This window comes from Callithrix jacchus, chromosome 2 (assembly GCF_049354715.1).
Source record: "Callithrix jacchus isolate 240 chromosome 2, calJac240_pri, whole genome shotgun sequence".
NCBI lineage: Eukaryota > Metazoa > Chordata > Mammalia > Primates > Cebidae > Callithrix > Callithrix jacchus.
The window spans coordinates 167,779,204-167,790,458 of NC_133503.1; the positions used below are offsets into that span (position 1 = coordinate 167,779,204).

Genomic DNA, 11,255 nt, shown 5'->3' on the forward strand with positions numbered 1-11,255 from the left:
AGTATATATTTTTCTATGTATCCCTGCTGAAACAATATTTTATTCATTGAAGTTATTTCTTAGCTCTGCTCTTTGACATAATGTTTGATTTCTCTTCCCGGTTTCCCCATCTGTAAAATGAGGTAGGGCTCCTGGGCCCCTAGCTCCTTTCCTGCTCTGCCATTCAGTAGATCAATGACCCTTCCTGCCTCCTACCGTGCTTTCCAGCCAGGCCTTTGTGGCTAACAAAGCCCAGGGATGGGGCTCCCTCACAGGAAGCCATGTCTCTTCTTAACCAAGAGGAGGCTGAAGAACAAAGAGTAAAGGTGCCTCTCAAGGATCTTCCAATGCAAAAAATGACAGATTTAAGTTCACAGAGGAATGGCAAACTTTATTCCCTGTACAATGTGTATTGATGAAGATTACAAGCCACATGGTATGCTGGGAATAAGGCCAGATTCAAGAAACAGTTCAGAGGGAGAGACAGATTTTAAAGAAATCTTTACCCAGGTAATTATTTCACTGGAGTTGTGATATGTTCTATGAAGGAGTAAGACTGTTTACTGGGCATTTATACAGTGGCAGAGGGTGGTCCTTGTGAGAATTCCCCAGGGAAAGGACACTTTAAGCTAGTTCTTGAATGCTGATCTGGATTTGTAGGGATGTAAAGGGGCCAATAGGAGGGTGAAAAAGGTTCCAGGTGGAAGGAACATCCAGTGCAAAAGTCTTTAAAGAGGAGAGTATTTTATGTATTTTGGTTGCTAAAAATAAGCTGCTTTTCCTGGAATGCTGATAGTGAAGGGAATAATAGCATAACATGAGGCTCTACATATAGATGGGGACAGATCATACAGGGGCATACAGGTCAAGATAAGGAATTTGACTCATCAGAGCACAGTATCAGGTAGCAGTACAGCTGCAAACTTCCAGAGATCTCACTGGAGGGGTCTAAGCTACAGAACATGTCCCATGTGATCATCCAGAAAGACCATCACAGAAGCAACCAGTCTGTTAGCGGCTGCAGGAGCAGGTGCAGTGAGCCCCGTCTAAGGCTGGGAACAGAGAAGTGGCCATGCAGACAGAGAAACGTGGGGAGGGTTGAGCGATGTTAAAGACAGGGCATGCTCGGGATGCGGTGTTGATTAGGAGTGGAGGGGAAGAAGAGGGAGGTAATTCACACATTGTACATTATAACCACTGGGTTGCTGATGCCATGAACCCCAATTTCCAGATGAACAAAGTCTCTGAAAGGCTGCGTGACTTGTCCAGGTTGAACAGCTAAAAAGAGGGATTCCCAGAATTTCTGACACTTAGGCCGCAATTACTTCAGGTATGCCCCAAGTGATTCATCCTCAGTGCTAACATTACTTCACTCACAGAACACTCGGTGAAGGTCTAATTTCACATGTATTGAGTTCCAACCACACCACATCCACAGCCAAATGATGAGAGGGAACCAGAGTGAATGAGTGACATCATGAACCAAACAGAACCACTATTCAAACGTACACTGTGGACTCCTCACACAATCACCTAATTATAGCTCCTGAGGAAGCGCCATACAATAATACACTGTACAGAAGCCAATGAATAATTGTCAGTGGGCTAGACGGTCCTTTTAATCAGAGTTGATATTTGGAAAATAATGTGTAGCAAGCTCCATGAGGTTTTAGTGGTGGGGCTTTTGAGTGAACAGGTCATACATTATTCATGTCCAGCTTGTTCCTTGGACAGCCTCTTCCAAACTCCAGAACTAGCACAATTAAAAGTGTGCTTTAGCACTTTCTCTCCCCATGTCCCAAAGAAAGGGAACAAGGAGGTCACAAAGTTCACATAAATATGTGCGTATCTGATAGGAAACAAGACATTTGTGCACGAGTGCTCCTCTGATTGCACTAAGCCCACATGGTTTGGCCAAAATGAACACCGATTTCTTTCCAAATATTCTGGTTCCAATGTCTTTCGTTGAGTAATTTCCCCAAAGTCCCATAATTATAAGAGTCAAAGTTTGGAAATTCAGTCTTCCCAAGCTCTGGGCCAGGCTCTTCCAAAGCTCCATGCTGCCCAACAGCCAGTCTGAGCCTCAGGTTCCTCATCTGCAGGATGAAGACAGCCTGCCTAACAGTGCTGCTCTGGGGGTCATTACAGTGTCTCGAGATGGTGTCTCGCAAGCAGTTTGGCTCATGGTGAGAGCTCGATGCATGGTCGACGCAGTGGAGTTTGTGAAAACTTCAAACTGGAATTAAAATAATAAGATGTTATAAACAGTATATTCTAATTTATTCAGAATGGTTGAGACACATTTGAGGGTCACACCTACATTCAAATTATTAGTTAATGTAAAGCAACAGCCAATTTCCAAAGCTCTTAAACAATTCAATGACTGAAATTTTCCTAGTTGTACTTGCTTCGCTCTGCTTTTCCTGTTTGACTGATTCTTTGTTCACGATTCCCCAAGTACTTCAAGGTCTTGCTATGCTTTGGGTCCTTGAAAGCAGTGTCATTGTGGAGAATGCCAGCAATCATCCCAAGGCTGTATTGATGAAAAAAAGGCAAACTCTGTAAAATATTTTAAAAGATTTATTCTGAGCCAAATATGAGTGACCAACAGCTCATGACATAGCCCCAGGAGATCCTGAGAATGTGTGTCCAAGGTGGTTGGGGTACAGCTTGGTGTTAAGGGTTGTAGGAAGACAGAAGACATCAATCAATACATGTGAGGTATACATTGGTTTGGTCCAGAAAAGCAGGACAACTGGAAGGGAGCTTAGAAGTCATAGGTGGCTTCAAAGACTTTCTGACTGGCAATTGGTTGAAAGAGTTAAGTTATTATCTAAAGACCTGGAATCAATAGAAAGAAGCGTCTGGGTTAAGATAAGAGGTTGTGCAGACGAAGGCTTTTATTCTGTAGATGAAGTCTCCTTGGTGGTCACCCTTGGAAAATATAGATGGCAAATGTTTCCTTCGTAGACCTTTAAAATATGCTAGATTCTCAGTTCATCTTTTCTGGATTCAAAGGGCCTGGAAAGATAAAGATCTAGTTACGGTAATAGAGATTCTTTACAGATGTAAAATTTCCCCACACACAGTTTTCTTCCACAAAATTGCAGGGACATTTCAGAATACAACAACAAAAAACATATTTTGGGGTAAAATATTGGTTTCCTTTTTTATCTGTCGTGTGATATTATATCAGAGTCAGAGATTCAGGATGGAATTTGGTATCTTATTGCTACAAAGAATCTGTCTTGTTCGCCTTAAGATCCCTGCTTCCATGTCGGTGCTGGTCAGTTGTGCCTGAACTCCCTAAGGGAGAGGGTATAAAGGGGCATGTCTCACCACCCCTTTCCTGTCATGACCTGAACTGGGTTTTTCAGGTTTCTTTGGAATCTCCTTGGCCAGGACGGAGACTTAGAATCTTATTTTTGGTTTACAACAATTTCAGACCTCTCCTGGCTTCTGCTTTCCTTCAGTTGACATTCACAGAACATTTATTTGTGCCAGACACTGCACTGGATGCTCTACAAAAAAATGGAGGGTGTGGTCATTCCCATAGCAGGGTTCACATTTCAATGGGAGAGAAAGGCCTGTAAGCCCGGGTTAGGATTCGATGTATTAAGATTTGTACAAGCAGAAAATTCCAGCTGTGAAGGAAAAGATGGAGGGAGCACTTGCCTTGACTTCAGAAGAGCCTGTCTTTCCTTCAACTCCATCATCTGAGGACAACCCAGTGATTAATGCTCCAGCCAGTGTGGCCAGAACTAGATGTGTCCAGGTGAGCATGAGGAGAGTGAGCTGCAGAGCGGTGGAAAGAGCTCCAACTGAGCCCTGCAAGGATTGGGTCACATTCCATTCTGCGTCAGATGGACATGGCCGAGGCAGGGCCAGCCTCCTGGAGCTGACACGCACCGGCCCGACCCTTTCCTCCCCTCCCCCTACTCTCTTCAGTGTGTCAATTGCTTTCACCCTATCCTTAGCTCCTGCTGCCCAGAAACTTTTCTCCAGATGGGAGGACTGGCAATCATCTCTCCTCCCTTGTGTAATCAAATATCTCACCCTGAAGATATGCTCAGACTCCCTGGCCCCCACTCAGCCTTCCCAGATCACAGCGCATGGTGCGGCCAGCTAGCTGGCCCACACCCCCACCGGTTTCTAATTAAAACCCAACAAGTGTTTCTCTGGACACAGAACGAGCTCTTGGAGGAGAAACAACGGGCTCCTCTAAGGTTGGCCTTGAGGTCTCACACAGATAAACTGTGAAGGAATCACAAACAGGCTGGTTTCCAAAAGTACAAATATATTTTATGATAATTATTAATTATTACTATTATCATTTTAACTGTCCTGCTACCGGAGCTGACCACAAAGAACTTAAATATGCCTTGGAATGGCATTCCACTGATGAAAAAAGAAATCCCATTATTTTAATGTGTTGGAGCTGCAAAAAATAAAAAAATAATTTCCTGTTTCCCTTAAGTTATAAAAATTTACATAATCCTCCCCACATTGATGCATTCAGCAGCGTGCTATGGAAACGTAAACATTTCTGAAAATAAAACAGCTTTTATAATTAAAAGTTTGTAAAAACAAAAACAAAGAAAAAAACCCGAACCCCAAAGCCATCTGTGATTGAACACATCCCCTGCCTTGGGAATCTATCCTGTATTTTCCTTCCCCTGAAGGCAAAAATAATCTAGCCCAGAGGTCACATGCAGACTTCATACCCTAAAAGTGGGGATGATGTTCAAAATATTGAACATTCCTTTTGGCCCAGGACAAGGACTAATCAGAAAATGGATGTTGGACCTAGCATTAGAGCAGGGAGCCAGGAGGCCCTGCAGTGCCAAGCGAAACCTTTTTATAGCCAGGTTATAGGGAAGTGGGTTGGGAAGATGCTATTGGGGAATGGCCTGGAGCATAGGAGACACTCAGGGAGTTCAGGGGAGCTAGTCACCAATCAAAACAGACATATTTCACCCCAGTACACACCCACTAAATATTGGCCCTGCTCAAGGGACCAGACAAGAACCAAGATGAGAGAAACAAGCTGGCAGAAGAACTGATGGTCTACTATGAGGGCAGCCATGATTTAGTTTTAATCAATTGTTACTAGACCTTCTGATTCTTCATGAGGAGTTTAAAACCCTGTATTTTATTTGGCAAATAATGCATTAAAAAAATAATACCGGGGTCCAAAGTGGCTCCCGCCGGAGGTCATGGCGCTCGCGAAGGCGAGGTCATCAGTTCAAGGCTAACCTCATAAGCTCAAACTGATTGGCAAAAAAAAAAAATAATAATAATACCATATGACCCAAAGGTTTGCCCAGGGCCATGTTACAAACTGGTGGATAGTGCGAGGTCGGTGATCAAGGGGGTCAGGGCCATCTGCATCCATGGTCACCACAAAAATATGAACCTATCAAGGTGTTCCAAAAGCCCAAATTTGTCTCCACTCTCATAGCTCCTGTCATGGTTCAGCTCATCTCATGCCTCACCTGATTTGCTACAATAGACTTTAAACAATTGCTCCACCCCTCCTATTGTAATGACGTGTCTGCCTCATTCCGAGGCTTGTCATGTTTATTGCTGTACCTGCAGGGCTTAGCATAGAGCTCGGCACCTAGTAGGCACAAGAGAAGGAAAGAAAAGCTTTATTCCATTATGTTCAGTCCCTTTACTATCATATCAAACAGTGGCACCTAATGGTGCTCTGTGGTACTGCAACCCAGCTTTATTTGACTTGGAACATTCTCACTTAACCAAAGAGGAAATAAAAATGTGATATCTACAAATTTTATATAATAGGAAAGAGCCCCACATTGAAAGATGTAGCAAAGACATCTGTAATGGTCATGGCCACCATATTAACGCTTTCTTTTTGACTCAAACTACTGAAGGGTTTTTTAAAAATTATAAAAACATACCTCTAATTCTTTAATAATTTTTTAGAAAATGGAATTTAAATTTTAGAAAGCAGGTCTGTAGACAATATCTCCTATAATATTTTACTTCTGAAAAATCTGTGTATTTTTTAGGGCTTAGGAGTTACTATTAAAAAGATATGGCCCTTGTTTCACAATAATATATCTATTACTGCCAAACTAAACTATATATGCTTTAAAAATATTAAGATGGCAAATTTTATGTTATGTGGTTTTTAACATGATAAAAAATTGTGTTATATATTATATATATTAAAATTATACATTATGTAAAATTAATTTATATATTATATAAAATTAACATATAATCATATATATATGTGTGTGTATATATATATATACATATTTAAAACAGAGAAATGGTCCTCAGTCACCCCTCGTTTTCAGAGTTCCTTGTAGCCTGTAATGAAGAAAGGTGGCACCAAAACAAGATAAAGTAGAACAAAGAAAAATTGAGATAAGACCCATATCCTTAGTCCTGGCATTCCATGGTACAGTCTTGAGAACAACTTTGGGTATAATTTATTTCTCTCTAGTTTATGATCCTATTCTTCAGACATGTTCATTTATTCAGTAGGTATTGATTGAATGCCTACTCCTGAGGCTCTGAAGATATCCTTAAAACATAATATCTATCCTTGACTTACTCTAAATTCAGATTCTAGTGAATGTACTTCCAATATGCTTGGAGTTCAAAGCACAGTAGGTGCCTGCTAAGGCCCAGGATCTCTATAATTCATCAGTCCTTAGCAACATTCCTATGCCTCATGATGAGATCATGAGCAGACCATATGGGACCCCCAAGACTGCTTATAGCTAGAGATACCCACCCTTCCCTATTCACTTACAGACATGAAAGCTCCCAGTGTCACCACATTAGCTTCTTCCTTGCCATGCCTTGCTGTGACTGCAAGAGGTTCTGAGCTTCCTTCAGGTAGCAAAACCAAGGCTGAAGGCAAAATGAATGGGGGAGGCAGTGAGCATCTGTATATGTCAAGTGGGTAAGAAAATAAATATAACCACTTCCAAGATTTTTTTTACAAGCTATGAGGCCTCTGGTTTCTGTACCTCTTGAAATGTCTCATCCCCAGATGACTGGATCCTAGAGAAGGCATTCATTCATATATATCCTTAGCATTCCCAGTAGCTTGGTGGGAGTTAGATTGAAGGATATTAGACCCGGAAAGTACAGAGTAAGATTCTTCATGTTATAGATGAGGAAACAGACTCCAAGAGGCTAGCACAATCTCATAAACTCATAGCAGATTATTGGCCAAGCCTGAACCAGAGCTCAGGTCTCCTGGCTCCTACCATAATCTATGCCACACATGAGATACCTTCATTAAGAGAATGAAGGCAGACTATCCAGCTATAGCTGGTCCAATTTCAGGAAGGAGACTCTGGTCACATAAAAATCTTAAAGGTTTTCCCTAGTCATTTTAATGTCTTTTTGGTACATCTCTGGATTAAGGTAATAGTACAACCCCTATATCCACTAATCAACACCAACAGCCACATGGTACTCTAGGGATTTTATACAGAAAGGCAGGACAGCCTGCCAGGAAGACTGCCAACCTGGTGATTGGATGATGCTCCAGTCCCAGTTCTAGTGCTGTAAGAGTTTGGACAGACAAGAGAGAAAATTTAAAAAAAGGAAAATGTCAGGAGACCCCTCCTGTTCAAGAGACCCCTCATAACTAAAGACCACAACCAAACTCCTTGGTGAGGCCTTCAAGCACCCTTCTCCAACGGCCAGTTTAAAGAGCAGGACCCCAAACCTAAGTTCAGCTCCCCAGTCAATAGGATAATGTTGTCACTGCTTGCTCCAGAACATATCTCTGTGCCTCAGTTTCTTCATGAGTGAACTGACTTATTGTGAAATTATATTGAGGTTACTGTGAAAATCAAAAGATAAAGTGAAAGCTATTGTTAAATTATATCTAAGTTTAAGGTAGCACACTTTTTAAAATCGACATTACCTCTACTGTCATATAGTTTCTTTCCCCTTAAACCTGAAAGTATGGGGGTGTTTCATCTTATTGGCAGAAAACCAGAGGATCAAGAGTTTGCAGTAGGGCCAAGAGTGTTTCAGTCTTCCTAGATCAGCCACATTGCCATTAAGGTCTGAAGGGCACCTGAGGCACCAAGGGTCCCAGATGCACTGAAGCTCAGAATCGGAAGAAACACGAATACTCTGTATTGCCCCGAGCAGTACTTCACAGAACAGTGTCCGTGATCTCCTGTTTCAGTCACCCAGACACTTGTTGCAAATGCAGATCCCTGGGCCCTTTTCAGGACCGCATTGAATCTGAAAGACTGGGGATGAGGCCCAGATTCCATATTTCTAATCATTGACCCCAGATGACCTATGCAGGCCAACAGTTTAGAGTCTGTTTTGCCTCATATTGGATCACCCTTCTATGTAGAGACTCTACACTGGAAGACTGAATCCACAGCATGTCTTTACCCAGAGAGCTTCCCTCCAGGCAACATTCTTTCAGCAACTTGTAAGACACCACAAGCCATCAGAAAGGGCTGAAATGGAGAAGGACATCACTGATGGCATTTTGGATTTCGGAAATGGGAAGGGTCCAACTCCCATTTCCCAAAGAATGACTGCTTCAACAAATGGCTGAGCAAGAGATTAGTAATGTAGCCATGACCACAACTATGTTCCACCCAGACAGATGCTGCCCCTGTGCATGACTTATGCCCAGTCATGGCTTTGACTTTTGCAGGGTCTCTGGTCTGCATTCTTCTAAGACCAGATCACTTTCTCTGATCCTGTATTTGAGAGTTAACAAGATACTTATGAACAATGCCCATAAAATCTGCCTTGCGAGTACAGAAACTCTTTGCTTCGGGGTCAGCTTAGCTGCACCTGCTAGTTTAAGTCTAGTGTAAGTCCCAGTGCCTTGGTTTCTTTAGTAGCAAAACAGAAACTCTGGCTGTCCTGTCTGAGGGGAGTGGCCAGGATAAAGAGGCAGGATTTGCAGAAAGTTGAGTAGTGCAGAGGAGAAATCTCAGTTCACATCAGATGCCCTTGTGGGAATTATGCAATCTGGGATTTAGGTGAAAATCAAAATGCATTCTGCCTGCCGAGGCACACCCAGAGAATAGAACCAACAGGGTGCCAGCTGCCCCTTCTAATCCCACACAAGGACTTCCAGCATTTCAGCACTTGGACTTGAAATACTCCACTGCCTCTGCGCAGCCCCAGTCCCTGACCAGTCGGTGCCTTTAGTCTGGTGTGGCCACTGCCGACACTATACAGCAGGAGAGCAAGGGGGAAGGAGGTGGCTTCAGCAATCACTGTTGGGACACACCAGATTTTGTATGCTGCCACCAAGGTGTCAGGGGCAAGTCCCCTTCTCCTGCCTTCTGCACTTCCCTCTCAGGCGGTCCTGGGAGATTTTTTCATCTGATGTTTACTCTTTGCAAAGCAGTGTTGTAATTGCTGGAGGTTTAAAAAGAGAGCAGAGGGAGTACATTCAAGCGTGATCTCTCTCCACTCAAAATCCTTAAAAATCTGAACTCTTTAGTGAGGCCTCTAAATATTTGCATTCTCAAACGTCTATTTTTAAAGGAACAATTTGAATCTTAAATAGATGTCTCAACTTAATGGAAAGACTCCAATATGACTAACTATGGCTGGGAAAGTTATCAAGATAAAATGAAGACACTAGTTTCAGTGTCTCTCGACTGTCTTTGAAAAACCTATGGGTAGACAGTCCAGGTCTATCTTCAAGAGTCATTCAAAGACCAGCAGAAGGCAAACCAAACTGAGAAGACTGGGGGCTTAGTCTAGAACTGCTGGCAAATTCATTGTAGTGAGGTCAAATTTATGCTACAGTGGAATGTTTATGTATACTTAATTGGCCCTTTGCATAACTGTAACAACTGTCACTTGCTGAGCACTTACTGTGTCTTGGCCATTGTTTTTCATTTCTTTTGATTAATTATCCCGTTTAATCTGAACAACAGACCCCATGAGTTAAATATTCGTATCTCAGCCTTCTAGGTGGGGACTGTATTGGTCAGCTCAGGCTGCCATAACAAAATACCACAGACTTGGGGGCTTAAACAACAGAAGTGCATTTCCTCACAGTTCTGGAGACTAGAAATCCAAGACCAAGGTGTCGGCAGGTCTGGTTTCTCCTGAGGCTTCTCTCCTTGGCTTGTGGATGGCCATGTTCCTACTGTCTTTATATGGTCTTTCCTCTATGTGCATACCCACACCTGGTGTCTTTTCTTGTGTCCAAATTTCCTTTTTTCATAAGGACACCTGTCCGATTGGATGAGGACCCACTAACAGTCTTATTTCTGAATCACCTCTTTAAAGGCTCGATCTCCAAATACAGTCACATTCTGAGGTACTGGGATTAGGGCTTCAACATTTAAAATTGAAGGGGACACAATTCAGCCCTTTAGAGGAACACTGAGGCTTGGAGCAGTGGAATAACTTGCCCAAGGTCACATAATACATGGCAGAGCTGGGATCCCAGCCTAGGTCTGTCTCAGTCCCAAGTACAGTAGAGTTAAAGAAGCATTGGGCCAGTGTCAGTGACCTTGGTGTCAATGGTCCTGGCTCTACTATTAACTAACAGTGCATCCTAGCACAAGCAGCTTACCCTCAGGACCCCCGTTTTCTCATCTGTAAAACACAGGACTCAGACCAGATGATCTTCTGTGCGCTCTCCAGGTCTAACAGTCTCTAATTACAGCTTCGTTCTTTCACATAATTCCACTGCTTTCTCTGTATTTCATGATACATGCTAGGTCATAGCTATGACTAACAGGATACTTAGTTCTTGACTTCCTTGGCATCCTATTTGAAACACTGTTCTTATTGGTAAAATAGAATCTGCTTGACAGTGTCTTCAAATGACACAGCACACATTACAACACAGTTTCAAAGGCATGTGGAGACAAAGGTGAGAGACTGCTTGTCAGACATCTCCAGAAATAAAAGGAATAACATTTGCTTTTTGTGCTGTTTGTCTTCTCCTTATTTACAGCTCCGTCATCCTCAGTAAAGGAGAAGAACTGAAGGCTGACTGTACGTAACTTAAAGGAATAACGTTGATTGTTGTTGATCATTTACAATGAAAAACATCTTGGAAGATGCAAGGAAATTCAGTCACAGCTAGTTAGGATTTCACATCTGGCCCTAAAGCAGATTCACAAGTCTCACCTCCAGGCCACATTGGCAAGCAAAAGAGAAAGTCAACATGTGTGATCCTCATGAGGTTCAGCCAGCCTGGAGCTTGATAAAAGAAAGAACATGGCCCCTGGGGTAGACCAGCAGGAGAAAGGCTCAGGGCATAGGCTACA

At 42.6% G+C, this 11,255-nt stretch overlaps 1 long non-coding RNA gene across 1 annotated transcript; it reads right to left on the minus strand.

Annotated features, from left to right (window-relative positions):
* Nucleotides 1–2,543: 2,543 nt before the first annotated feature.
* Nucleotides 2,544–11,029, minus strand: LOC108590680 (uncharacterized). The gene is made up of 2 exons (XR_013532333.1): nucleotides 6,770–11,029; nucleotides 2,544–3,000 (listed from the first exon to the last, which is right to left on the minus strand). It is a non-coding gene; the product is annotated as an uncharacterized LOC108590680 (long non-coding RNA).
* Nucleotides 11,030–11,255: the final 226 nt, after the last annotated feature.